Source organism: Mus musculus, chromosome 15 (assembly GCF_000001635.26).
Source record: "Mus musculus strain C57BL/6J chromosome 15, GRCm38.p6 C57BL/6J".
Lineage (NCBI taxonomy): Eukaryota > Metazoa > Chordata > Mammalia > Rodentia > Muridae > Mus > Mus musculus.
In genome coordinates, this window is record NC_000081.6 from 99,875,260 (window position 1) to 99,888,076 (window position 12,817).

At 46.3% G+C, this 12,817-nt stretch overlaps 1 protein-coding gene and 2 pseudogenes across 2 annotated transcripts in view; 2 read left to right on the top strand and 1 right to left on the bottom strand.

The window, feature by feature from the left end:
• The window catches only part of Lima1 (LIM domain and actin binding 1), a 97,010-nt gene extending 96,792 nt beyond the window's left edge, over positions 1-218 (bottom strand). The window contains exon 1 of one of the 2 annotated variants that reach the window (XR_001781560.2): positions 74-218. The gene's annotated coding sequence lies outside the window, so the exon portion shown is untranslated. The remainder of the gene's footprint in view (positions 1-73) is intronic. The other variant, NM_001113545.1, reaches the window with a different exon arrangement.
• On the top strand, positions 4,940-5,544 carry Gm18095 (predicted gene, 18095; annotated as a pseudogene).
• Gm18890 (predicted gene, 18890) lies at positions 8,373-9,171 on the top strand (annotated as a pseudogene).

A 12,817-nucleotide genomic window follows, 5' to 3' on the forward strand; every position in this document is an offset into this window, starting at 1 on the left:
GGAGAGTGCGGGGCTCAGCAGGGTCTCCGCGCGCATGCAGGCTGCGGAGGGCGAGGCGAGAGGAAGCGCTTACCTGACTAGAAAGCCGTCGGGGCTCGGCGCTGCACGGCCACGGTCCTGCGCTCTGTCTGCCCAGCGCACCTGTCGCAACTGGGCTGCAGCACCTTCAGCTCCGCGGCCCCGCCCCGGCCCCGCTCAGAGCCCCGCCCCCTGCCGCGGAGGCGCGCCCGTCTCCCGCCTCCCGCGCGGCCTTGGAGCGAACGTGCTCGCTCCCGGCGGCGTGTTCAACTCGTGACCGGAGCGTCGCCCTAGTAGCGGTGGTGTTGCAGGAGGCGTGGCTCCTGTGTCAGCCTCCAACTTGGTCGTGTCCCCTTTCTGGCTCACCCTATCTCTCTCTGACTAGAGATTGCAGCAGTTTGATCTGAGACTCACCCAGAAATCTGGTCTAAGTGCAACTTCAGGGAAGTTCCTGGTGCTGTCGGGGTAAGTTCTGTGGAAAGGTATTTTAAGAGAGGCCATGCCCTGTGCTGCAAAGAGCTGCCAAAGAGGCCTGGCTCAGACTACATTGGATCACTTCACCTCAGTGGACCTGAGTTTCCTCAGGAAAGGATAGGATTAGATAAGAGTAGGTGGTGTCCAAGTTCTCCAAGAGCTATGGGTTTTGTTTGTTTGGTTTTTGGTTTTTTGTTTTTTTCAACAACGGGTGGTTTTCCTTCATTTTCTTTTGAGACAGAGGAGGGTCATCACATGTAGCTGAGATTAGCCTGGAACTCACAGTGTAGCTGAAGTGATCTTTGAGCTGTTGGCTCACAAAACTGCCCGTAACTCCAGCACCTGGGGAACCTGATACCATTTTCTGGCGTCCGTGAGGAACTGCACACACATCACACACTCACACACATATACATACTAATAAGATTAAATAAAAGTCTTTTTTAAAAGAGGCTCTAAGAGAAGGGTAGTAGCACACACCCTAGAGTGGGCTTGCACTTCTCAACAGTGTCTGCAAGACCTGTTTCTGTTTCTGCACTAGGAATGTGAGGGTCTGAATAGATCATGAGGAGACATAGCATGTGGCCATCCAGCCCTCAGATTCTTGGCTCCACCACCATTCCTCTCTGCACGAAGCCTTTTGATAGTATCCTTTCCTGAGGTCTAGTGACATACCAAACGAAAGGAATTCTGAGGCTTTTCATGTGAGTGTTGATTAGTATCATAAGGGCCAGTGGTAGAAAGATTTGTTCAACTCCTAAAGCAGTCACTGGCAAAGGGCACAGGACATGTGGCCTTTATCCTGGCAACTGAGGTAGGATGGTTGCCTTGAGTCCCTGGATGTCCAGTGTTACAGAGTGAGAATAACCCAAAAGGAACAAAACAAGAAACCTACAAAAAGCTGTTGATGAACAAGTTTTAAGGAATTGAGCCATTCACCAAGGATAGAATATCATTCAAAAATCTAACCTAGACTGATTTCTGGATAAATGTACTAAAGAAGCAAATTAACTTTATTCGAAGATTAAAAGGGTTTTGTTTTTGTTTTTGTTTTTTTAAACGGGAAATCAGCAAACTTCTCTAACAGCTTGGGAAAGGAGCTTCATAAGCCGAACAAGGAAGTAATGATATTGGCTTTGCTTTATTTGATACGGTCACATGGCAGCTCCCTAGTTATATAACCAATTGACTGGTTGGCTATCTGTGAATGGCTGTCTCGATTCAGAATTAATCAGTTAGAAGGACTTTCTGGTACAAAAATAACCTTAGGCTAATGGCCTGCTTATTTTGTGTTAACACCATTAAACATGAATAATCCAAGGCCTGAGAACTGGTCACCACCCACAATGGGCCCTCGTACCCTTGATCACTGATTGAGAAAATGCCTTATAGCTGGATCTCATGGAGGCCTTTCCTCAAGGGAGGCTCCTTTCTCTGTGATAACTTCAGCTGTGTCAAGTTGACACACAAAACCAGCTGGGACAGGAGAATGTTAAAGAGGATGTGTTACCAATATGGGACCGGACTTCAACAAACTCACTCTGTTGTATACGGAATCCCCTCAATAGAAAACACAGGACCGAGCCAATTAGGAGTCCATTCTCCACAACAACAGCAACAGCAGCAACAACAACAACAAAAATGTGTAGCCTGGGGGCTGGTGAGATGGCTCAGTGGGTAAGAGCACCCGACTGCTCTTCCGAAGGTCAGGAGTTCAAATCCCAGCAACCACATGGTGGCTCACAACCATCCGTAACGAGATCTGACTTCTTCTTCTGGAGTGTCTGAAGACAGCTACAGTGTACTTACATATAATAAATAAATAAATCTAAAAAAAAAAAAAATGTGTAGCCTGTGTTGGGGTTTTGGCTCTAAATCTTGTTTCAGCCGCTTTCCTACTAGACCACTAACTTAACTCCCAAAGGGCCTTTTTGAAAGTATAGGTGGTAGAACACCACAGGGGGCTTGTATTTGCAAGTGCTAATGATAAACTATCAGGATTTCCTTTTAAAGATTTACTTATTTATTTTATGTATATGAGTACAACTATAGCTGTCTTCAGACACACCAGAAGAGGGCATCGGATCCCATTACAGATGGTTGTGAGCCACCATGTGGTTGCTGGGAATTGAACTCAGGACCTCTGGAAGAGCAGTCAGTGCTCTTAACCACTGAGCCATCTCTCCAGCCCCCCAACTATCAGGATTTTATGAGTCAGTTTTTTAGTAAAACCATTCTTAAGAATCAAATTTTGGGCCAGCAAGATGCTCAGCTGGTAAAAGCGCTTGCGGTGCAAGCTTGGGTGCCATCCTTGGGAGCCTCTGTGGACACACAGGAATAACTGCTACAAGTCATGTTGTGACCTCTGTGTGTGTGCCAACGCATTTCTGTACTGGTATACACATGCACACACCATGTGTGCGTGAGCACACACACACACACGCCACGTGCAGGACTTCATTTATTGCTTTTAAAACATTTCCTAGACCAATAGCCAGCAAATTTTTTTTTTTTTTTAAAGATTTATTTATTTATTGTAAGTACACTGTAGCTGTCCTCAGACACTCCAGAAGAGGGAGTCAGATCTCGTTACGGATGGTTGTGAGCCACCATGTGGTTGCTGGGATTTGAACTCCTGACCTTCGGAAGAGCAGTCGGGTGCTCTTACCCACTGAGCCATCTCACCAGCCCCAAATTTTTTATATATATATATAAAAAAGCCAACTACTAACAGGTTGTAGTGATAAATTCCTGTAATCTCAGCACTCAAGAGGCAGAAGCAGGCCTGAGTTCCAAGCCAGCCTGGGCTACATAGTTCCAGATCAGCCTGGGATACACAGGGAGGCAGTGTCCCAAACAAAGTAGTCAACTAGGAAATATTGTAGATTTGTCTAACACATTGTCTCTGTAACAGTTATTCATCTCTTACTACAAAAGTGACCGCAGACCACACAGAGAGGATGGACATGGCTGTGATCCAATAAAGCTTTATTTATTTGCGGACAAGGTCTTGTGACTTCCCCTGTAGCCGGCTATGACTTTGGCCTTCTGAGCTCCCTGTTTCCACAGGGGCTGGGAGTATAGGTATGGCTCCAGCCCGTTGTTGTGGTTTGTGCAGTCCTGGGGATCAAAGTCAGGGTTTTGTGTGTGTTCGCAAGCACTCTACCAGCTGAACTACACCCTCAGCTTCAGGCTTAACTCGTGGAAGCAAGCTGCATATGGGAGAGACAATGTTAATGAAGCGGATCGGAGTGGAAGGGCAGCTAGAGCAGCCACTGCGGTAAGAAGCACAAGAAACTGGGCTGCTGTTGGTAAGCTCCCATATGCTTCCGTACAGTACTGTTGTCACTGATCAATGCGTGAGTTCTAATGTTCTTTCTATCTTACTGAGTAAGCTAAATGAAGATGCCCGCCAATGCCCAGATCTGAGCTGTATTCTCTTGGAGGAGAAGCACTCATCTTCTTAGCCGAGTCATATAATAATCAAACACTTATTCATAGACTAAACATCATTGGAAAAAGTATTATTAAAACATGTTGTTGTTGGCTTGGGTTTTCCAAGACAGGTTTCTCTGTGTAGCCCTGGCTGTAGACCAGGCTGGTCTTGAACTCGGAGCTCCAGCTGCCTTTGCTTCTCAGGTGCTGGAATTAAAGTTAGCCCGGCATCGGACTGCTGTGTTTTGTATTGTTTTTGACAGGTGTGGTGACATATGTCTTCAGCCCCTGCGTCCTGGAGACAGATGCAGCTGGCTCTCTGAATTGGAGGCCAACCTGGTCTACAAAGTGAGTGCCAAGCCAACTGAGGCTTCATGGTGAGACTGTGTCTCAAACAAACAAACAAAATCCAAGTTTGTAGCTAGCAAGTTGACTCAGTGGAAAAGGCGTTAGCTGCCAAGTCTGATGCCTTGGGTTTGAACCCTGGAACCACGTGATGGAGGATCAAGCCCAGAAAGTTGTCTTCTGATTTCCATACACTTGCTGTATGATTTCCATACGCCTGCTCACGTGGACATGCCTATGTCTGTGCCAGAAACAAAACAAAACAAAAACCAAAGAAGCATGGATGAACGTGAGTGCAGTTTACTGTTGTTTCTCTGGTACTCAAGAGATCAGGATCTCCTATAAGCTAGGCAAACACTCTACCACTGAACCACATCCCTAGAATGTGATATTTGGAAAGATTATGAGAATTCAATATTATATTACAAGAGTCAACTCACAACTTTTCGGTCAGTGTAAACTAGACAGAAATACTGACATATCATTATCATAGGCCTTTATCGGCTAGCAAAAGGGACAATAGAGGTGGCTGCCCACGTTCACAAGTGCCACAGGATCAAACCTGTCTGCTTCCACGGTGTGGCCTTAGCCTTTTCTGGCTGCCCCAGGACGGTAATACAGACTTGTTCTTGATTCCTGTCATAACTGAAAGGGAAACTTCCATACCCTGTCTGGAGCCCTTGGTGCTCGGCAGATGGAGGAAGACCCCTCAGATTCCTTGTGCCCGGAGCCCACTCAGGTGGCACCAACCTTGACTTCCAGGTGGGAAGGGACAGCTGTAAGGTCTGCGTCATAAATCTGAAGGTAACCTGGGAGGAGCTGCCGGTGGTGGCTAGTGTCACTGCTGCCATTGAAAAACCCGCTGCTGACAGCACTGCCTCCTCCAGGAGTGCCAGCTACCGCTGGACCCACGTCAGTTGCTGACTGTTCACTCCTGGGACCTTTACTAACCTAATCCAAGCAGCCTTGCAGGAGCTACAGCTTCTGGTGCTGGCTGGTCTAGGACTGACCACAAGCTCTTCACAGAGTTGTCAACCTGCCTACCTTCTCTCCTCCATGCTGTGTGGACACACTGCTGTCCCCCACAACAGCCCCAGGTCAGTGGGTAAACTGTAACCCAAGAAGTTCTGCACATAGCAGACATGTGACCCCATGTCCTGTGAGCACCCATGGGAAGCCATGCCTGCTCTCCATTTCCATGGAGATCCTGAAGAGACTGAGAAGGAAGAGGAGCCCACTGCCGGAAAGGCTATAGCCAAGGAGTTTCAGGGACTGGAGAGATGGCTCAGTTGTCAAGGGCACTGACTGCTTTTCTAGAGGTCCTGAGTTCAATTCCCAATAGTGGAATTAATCCCAAGGTTAGTACTTTTAGTGACTAAAGGTTAGTACGTGGGTCACACATGTTCATCTGACCCCAGCCATCTGTAATGGGACTGATATCCTCTTCTGGTGTGTCTGAAGATAGTGACAATGTACTCACATGCATAAAAAAAATTTTTTTTTAATCCCAAAGAATGAATATATATATATTGGAGTTTCAGGGCAAATAGACTACAGCAGCTCCTAAGGTCACTGCTGCTCAACCAGAGGTGTCAGACAAGTTCAAAGGAATGTAGCTGCGCTCTGTGCTTACCTACAACTTCCTGAGTGAAGACTGGAGTTCCTGGCCAGCCTCTGAGGACTATCTGCAGCTCCCGCTATATACTGCTATACTGTATACTATATACTGCGTACTGTATACTGCTCAGGCCACTATACTTGGTTGGAACAACATGGTCATAAACTGGTTTGCAGTCACTTAAGCAAAATGGAGAGGAGGAAGAGGATGAAAACAAACAGTCTTTGAAAACTGAAAAGCACATGGCTTCAATAGTGAATATCCAAGCCAGGCATGGTAGCACAAGCCAGTAATTCCAACACCCAGGAGACGGGAGGAGGAGAATTATAGGGCACTTTTGGCTACCTCATGAGTTTAACGCATCCTGGGGCTGCAAGAGACTCTGCCTCAATGAAACAACCAAACCAAATAATTGAAATTTAGTATAAGTATTTGGAAAGTGAACTTAATTATATGTTTTAATTAATGATGCTTGTATAATAACTACTAATACTGGAGTAGCTGTGTAACAGCGCCCCACCCCCCCAGGCTGTCACACAACTTACACCATATTTGTGATGCCATTTTGACCTTAAAACCAGAACATAAGGCCTAACAGCGCCAAAATGGGAGCAGAAACCTAAAAACCTTGGTTCATAGTTCCAGGATTCAGGGAAGTCTCTAAATGTACTAACCTTGCTTTGGGGCTTCTGTAGTTTTGCTTCTCACTATTGATGCTAACCAAAGTATGTCAACCAGGATCTGGGTTTTGCGCAATAAAAGACAAAAGACTGTAAGAATTGGGGCTGCTCAGTGTAGGATAGTTCCCCAAGCAATGGCTGTCTAGCAATAAAGTCTCTCTAATCAGTTTTACAAGTGAGTGTCCATGTATCTCTCTGGTGGGCTTACAGCTCCAATTTTTACAGAAAGTTTTCCTAAGCCAGAAACGAAGACACAGCGGGGGGGGGGGGGTTGGGGGTTGTTGCAAATGTCTTTGATCTCAGTTCTCAGGCATTAAAGGCAGGTGGATTTCTAAGTTTTAGGGCCAGCCTGCTCTACAGAATGAGTTCCAGGACAGCCCGAGCTACATAGAGAAACCCTGTCTCAAAAGAAAGGAAGGCAGGCAGGCAGGCAGGCCAGCCAGATAGTTCTTGGGAGGCAGAGGCAGGAAGGGAAGATTACAAGTTCAAGGTCATCCATCCGGGATAACCAGTGAGAACTTGTGTCCAAAGAAGCTGGTTGTGGTGGTTTTCGCCTTAGTGGGAATCCTAGAATTGAGAAGACAAGAGGTAGATGGGTCTCTATGACTTTGATGCCAACCTGGTCTACAGATGAAGTCCAGGCCAACAACTGGGTAGGGATACCCTGTTTCAAACAGACAGAAAGGCTGGACGAGTTAGTGGGAGCTGTAACTTGAACACAGAGGATGAGCCTGTAATTTGAGCACTTGGGAGTGGGAAGAGAAGGATCAGAGGAGTGAGGCCATCTTCTACTACAGTGATTCTCAACCTATGGGTCATGACCCAGTGGGAGGAGGGGGGCCAGGGACCATTTTACAGGGGTTGCCTAATACTACCAGAAAACAGATACTTACATTACGATTCGAAACAGTAGCAAAACTGTTACGAAGTAGCAACAAAAATAATTTTATGGGTGGGGTCACCACAGCATGAAGAGCTGTACTAAAGGGTCACAGCATTTAGGAAGGTTGAGAACCATTGTTTTCCTACATAGGCTTCCATTCTTCCACACCTACTTTAATAAGGGTTCCTAAACGCTTCAGCCTTCCTTCTAGTTTGCTACCCACCAGAGGTAGTGGAAAAGAAAGGTTAATAGAAAATGGGGGTTGTGGACCTGCTTAGAAATAGTTCTCTGGGGCGATTCCAATCTTCGTTGTCAGCAGTCCAGTCTTCTAACAAAACACCAACATGAATCAGCAGCTGCAGTCCAGTCCACTCGGCAGCCACCACTCACGAATCAGCAAGGACTGTTTGATCCAGAAGAAAACCACAAGGCTCTGCCGAGCTACCCCGAGCCTGCAGAAGTGTCAAGAAGTAGCCAAGACATTACAAGAAGTACTGCATCAAGTTACTCTCTATGAAGTCATGGCAAGCAAAGATCAGCAAATCAATGCAAGGTGAATCAATACTTGCATGTCATCAGTGGAGACTATGGGGCAGAGCAAGGCTAAGCAATGCCAGAGCCACCTCCCACTGTCTGCAGGGTCATAGTTACATTCTTTCTAACATCTCAAGTCCTCTCATGTGTCTGCTTCAGCAAATCATCCTTTCACCTGTCTGCCCCAGAAAAACATTATACGACATAACCGAGTTTCCAAAGAAACCAGAAGTATCCACTACATCAGGGAGTTTGAGGCCAGCCTAGGAAACAGGAGACCCTGGTCATACAACAAAAGTGTAGTCTAATAAGCATTTGCTAGCCAAGAAAAAAATTACAGTTATCTACAGTGCATGACATTGCCTTCCTTGGCGGGGTTGGCTAATACTAGGACCTGTCCCAGTAAGTGGCTGATCTCCTGGCCTGGAACTGAGCAAGGTGGTCATTGAGAAGTTCACCAGGAAACCACTGTCATCACGAAAGAAAGCCAGAGAGGGGAGGTGATGTATCACCTAGGGTTGAGGAAGTTGAGCACAGCTTAAAGGCACTGCTCATCAAGATCCACGTGTGCAAGATGGCCCCATGGAGGGTCACTGCAGTGACCCAGTTCCCTGTTTGCCCTGCAGGGTTTAAAAAAAAAAAGTGTCGTACTGTGATTTCTGCACCATTAGTACTGGTCATGGGATCAGACCACATTATCACCGTTGACCCGCATGCCTATCAGATCCAGGGAGCCATTGTTACCTGTAATGACTTCTACAAGAGCCTGCTGTTCCACAGTAAATTCAGGGGCGCGTTCCTGAGTGGAGGAACTGTAACGTCCTTCCCTGGGTGCAGGGAAACCAAAATGGTCACCTCAAGTGTAAACATCTTGACTGTGGAATTTGCTCTGATGGATGAAGAGAAAGAAAAGGAAATGAAGTGACCCCCGTGTCATCGTGATGGCTGATACAGCTCGCACGTGTGTATCACGTGTTGTCCACTGTGCCACCAGTTAATGCTGTCCTCATAGGACCTTCCCCTGCCAGCTATTTCTAGGATACTTCGTTGCTGCCTTTATCACAACACTCCTAGAAGAGAGCAAAATAAAATTCTGTCCCAAGATAGAAGCGACTAGAGGTTCAGTGGCCATGGCTGAGGCCATCTGAAGAACACACAGTGAGGAATCTGCGTCCAGTCTGTTCCCGTGCTTCTCTTGTCCACAATGGGGAGGCCTCTTCCAAGTTCTCTCTGTTTGTGTTTGTCTGCCGCTTTAGCACTGGGACTTGGCGCTGCTTGGATCATCATTAGTAAAAGCATCTAGTCTCTCTGTGTATGCTGAGATTTCTTGTCCACAGCACAACAATTTCTTTCCAGGTTTTTTTTTTTTTGTTGGTTTTTGTTTTGCAGGAAAGTAGTGGTCACTGGTCCTTAAGTAAACTGTGTTAGACAATACTTTGTCTTCCTCCTCTTTTTTTTAAAAAAGATTTATTTATGTATTATACATAAGTACACTGTAGCTGTCTTCAGACACACCAGGAGAGGGAGTCAGATCTCGTTAGGGATGGTTGTGAGCCACCATGTGGTTGCTGGGATTTGAACTCAGGACCTTCGGAAGAGCAGTTGGGTGCTCTTACCTGCTGAGCCATCTCACCAGCCCCTGTCTTCCTCTTCTTTTTTGATTTTTTTTTTTGAACAGGGTTTCTCTGTGTAGTGTAGCCATGTAAGTCCTGGGATGCACTCTGTAGATCAGGCTGGCCTCAAACTCAAATATTCACCTGCTTCTGTCTCCCAGGTTCTGGGATGAAAGATGTGCACCACTATGCCTGGCTGTTTTTATCTTCTGAGGTGATTTTTTTGTTGTGGTGGTAGTGGCGAGCGGGAGGGGGTGTGCATTGAGATAAGTTCTCACAGTGAAGTTCTGGCTGCCCTGGCTAGACCAGGCTGACCTCAAACTCACAAAGATCTGCCTGCTTCTGGCTCCCAAGCACTAGGATTTTGTTATTGTTGCTATTGTTTGAAGTGACAATTCTCAAAGTATACAGTCCAAGTGTGGACATCCATCGTTGCCAGAGGCAGCTTCAGGTGAAAGTCTTCTGTTTAAACACATAGTGAAAATGTCTGTGAGCATTTGGGTGAAGCCCTAGGTAGCCCTTTACTTCAGCATGAACCTTACAAATTTGATAATCCTGTCCAGTATGTGGTACAGATTGTAGAATTTCTGGATCAACCCCCTCACAAGCCAGACAACCCCCAACCGAATCAGATATGGTGATGCACCCCTGTTACCATAGCACTTGGGAGGTAGAGTTTCCAGGTCTGGGCTGGAAAAGGGAGTTGGTTCTCGCCATCTACCACCTAGACCATGGAGAGTGAAGTCAAGACATCAGACTTGGCCATGTCTTTACCATTGAACAATGTCTCTGACCTTGGGTATTCTACTTTCTTTTAATCAATTTTTATTGAGCCTGAGATTGTCACTGGTAACATTTGTTATTTTCTGTAGACTTTAGACATAGGAAAGACAATGCAATATTGTATCATCCTTACACTACATGCCTTAGTAGGGCTTATCAAGACCAAGAAGCAAATTGGGGAGGAAAGGGTTTATCACCAAAAGAAGTCAGGACTGGAACTCCAGCAGGTCACCAAGCAGGAGCTGATGCAGAGGCCATGGAGGAATGTTCCTTACTAGCTTGCTTCCCCTGGCTTGCTCAGCTTGCTTGCTTATAGAACCCAGGACTACCAGCCCAGGGATGGACCCCCCCCCCACAACAGGCCCTCTCACCCTTGATCATTAATGAATAAAATGCCCCACAGCTGGATCTCATGGAGGCATTTCCTCAAGGGAGGCTCCTTTCTCTTTGATAATTCCAGCTTGTATCAAGTTGACACACAGAACCAGCCAGCACACTACACTTCTACACTACCTGAAATTCCAAATTTGTGTTCAGTGAGTATTATGATTTAGAAAGCATTTCAAACTGCAGCCAGTACTCTGGTATGTCCTTGCCCTCTATCCTCTTGGAGTACATTCAATAAGCTTATTTCCCCAACTCTGGTCTCAAGGGTGGATTCATTCTCTCCTGCCAATCTTGTCCCTGCTGCCTACGATGGACGTACGATGGACGCTGGCTATGCAGCCTAGCATGCATGGAATAGGAAATGAAGACAGAAAGACCAGAATGAAAGTCTGTGCCTAGCGAGTCTGGTTTATAGAAAACAATGAAGTTTGGGGGCGGGGGGGGCATTTCAGATGTGGTCACTGAGCCCCTTGTCACACAGGTGCTTGCCCCTGCTCATCCAGAGGAAAATCTCCTTGGGAAGTTCCTCATATTCTGTCTTCTTGCACATTTTTAGCTATATTCTTTTTTTTTTAAAGATTTATTTATTTATTATATGTATAAATACATTGTAGCTATCTTCAGACACACCAGAAGAGGGCATCAGATCTCATTATAGATGGTTGTGAGCCAGCATGTGGTTCCTGGGAGCTCAGGACCTCTAGAAGAGCAGTGAGTGCTCTTACCCACTGAGCCACCTCTCCAGCCTTTTACTGTCATGCTGTAGGTTCCCACTAGGGACTCTGTGAATCCTTGCCTAGCATGTGTGAGACTTTTGTGGTTTGTTTGCCTTGTTTTTTGATACAATGTTTCTCTATGTATCCCTGGCAGCTTTGGAACTCACTCTGTAGACCAGGCGGGCTTCAGACTCATAGACATCCACCTGCCTCTACCTCCTGAGTGCTGAGATTAAAGGTGGGCACCACTGCACTTGCGTGGGGGGCTTTGGGCTTGATAATCAGCACTGCAAGAAGACAAAAGTATCCGAGGTGATGTCAAAATTACAACAAATTTTATTGGCTTTTATTTGTGAAAAAGTGTAACATAAAAACAAAAAAACTAGGCCTTTAGTTAGGCTCAGGCTTGAAAATGTGACCTTTGTGACTCAATGCTCCAAGGCATGCTAATCATAAAACAGATAGCAGTATTCCTTCACCTACCCCACTTCCTGGGTTCAGGGAGAGTTTGTTCAAAAAAAAAAAAAGTCACCCTGACCATTGCTGGAAACCGCTATGCAAATGTGCTATTGTTAGAGGCTCATAGAAATTGTCTTGAGAAATAACTGCACAATTACCAGGTATTTTTCCTTGTGAATCTCATGACTTCCACTCCCTCCTGACTCTTTTTTTTTTTTTTTTTTTTTTAGTTTTTCCAGACAGGGCTTCTCTGTATAGCTCTGGCTGTCCTGGAACTCACTTTGTAGACCAAGCTGGCCTCAAACTCAGAAATCCGCCTGCCTCTGCCTCCCAAGTGCTGAGATTAAAGCCACCATGCCCGGCTCCTCATGACTCTTAACTGGTATTTTTGGTATTTCCAACAATGCCCTCCCCACCCCCTTGAGTTGTGGTTTCTTCCTTTAAATACCCCCTTTCCCAGCTACTCAGGGCCCACGGTCCTCTAACCCTGCATAGTGTATGACTGTGGGCCCTAAAGCACACCTGGAATAAAAGTCCTCTTGCGGTTTGCATCAAGGCCATTTCTCATGAGTGATTTGGGGTGTCGCCTCTCCTGAGTCAGAATGTGGGGGAGTCCTCACATTGTGAGTCTTTTATTTGTATTTCATTAATCAGAGCATCCTTCACTGTTTCAAACAATAAGTACCACCCCCCACTCCCTGCACACACCCCCCCCCCCCGCAATAGCTGAACAACGAGTGCTGCTCATTGTAACAAGAACCAGGGAACAGGCTGGGCAGTGATGGCCAACCGCACCGTTAATCCCAGCACTTGGGAGGCAGAGGCAGGCAGATTTCTGAGTTTGAGGCCAGCCTGGTCTATAGAGTGAGTTC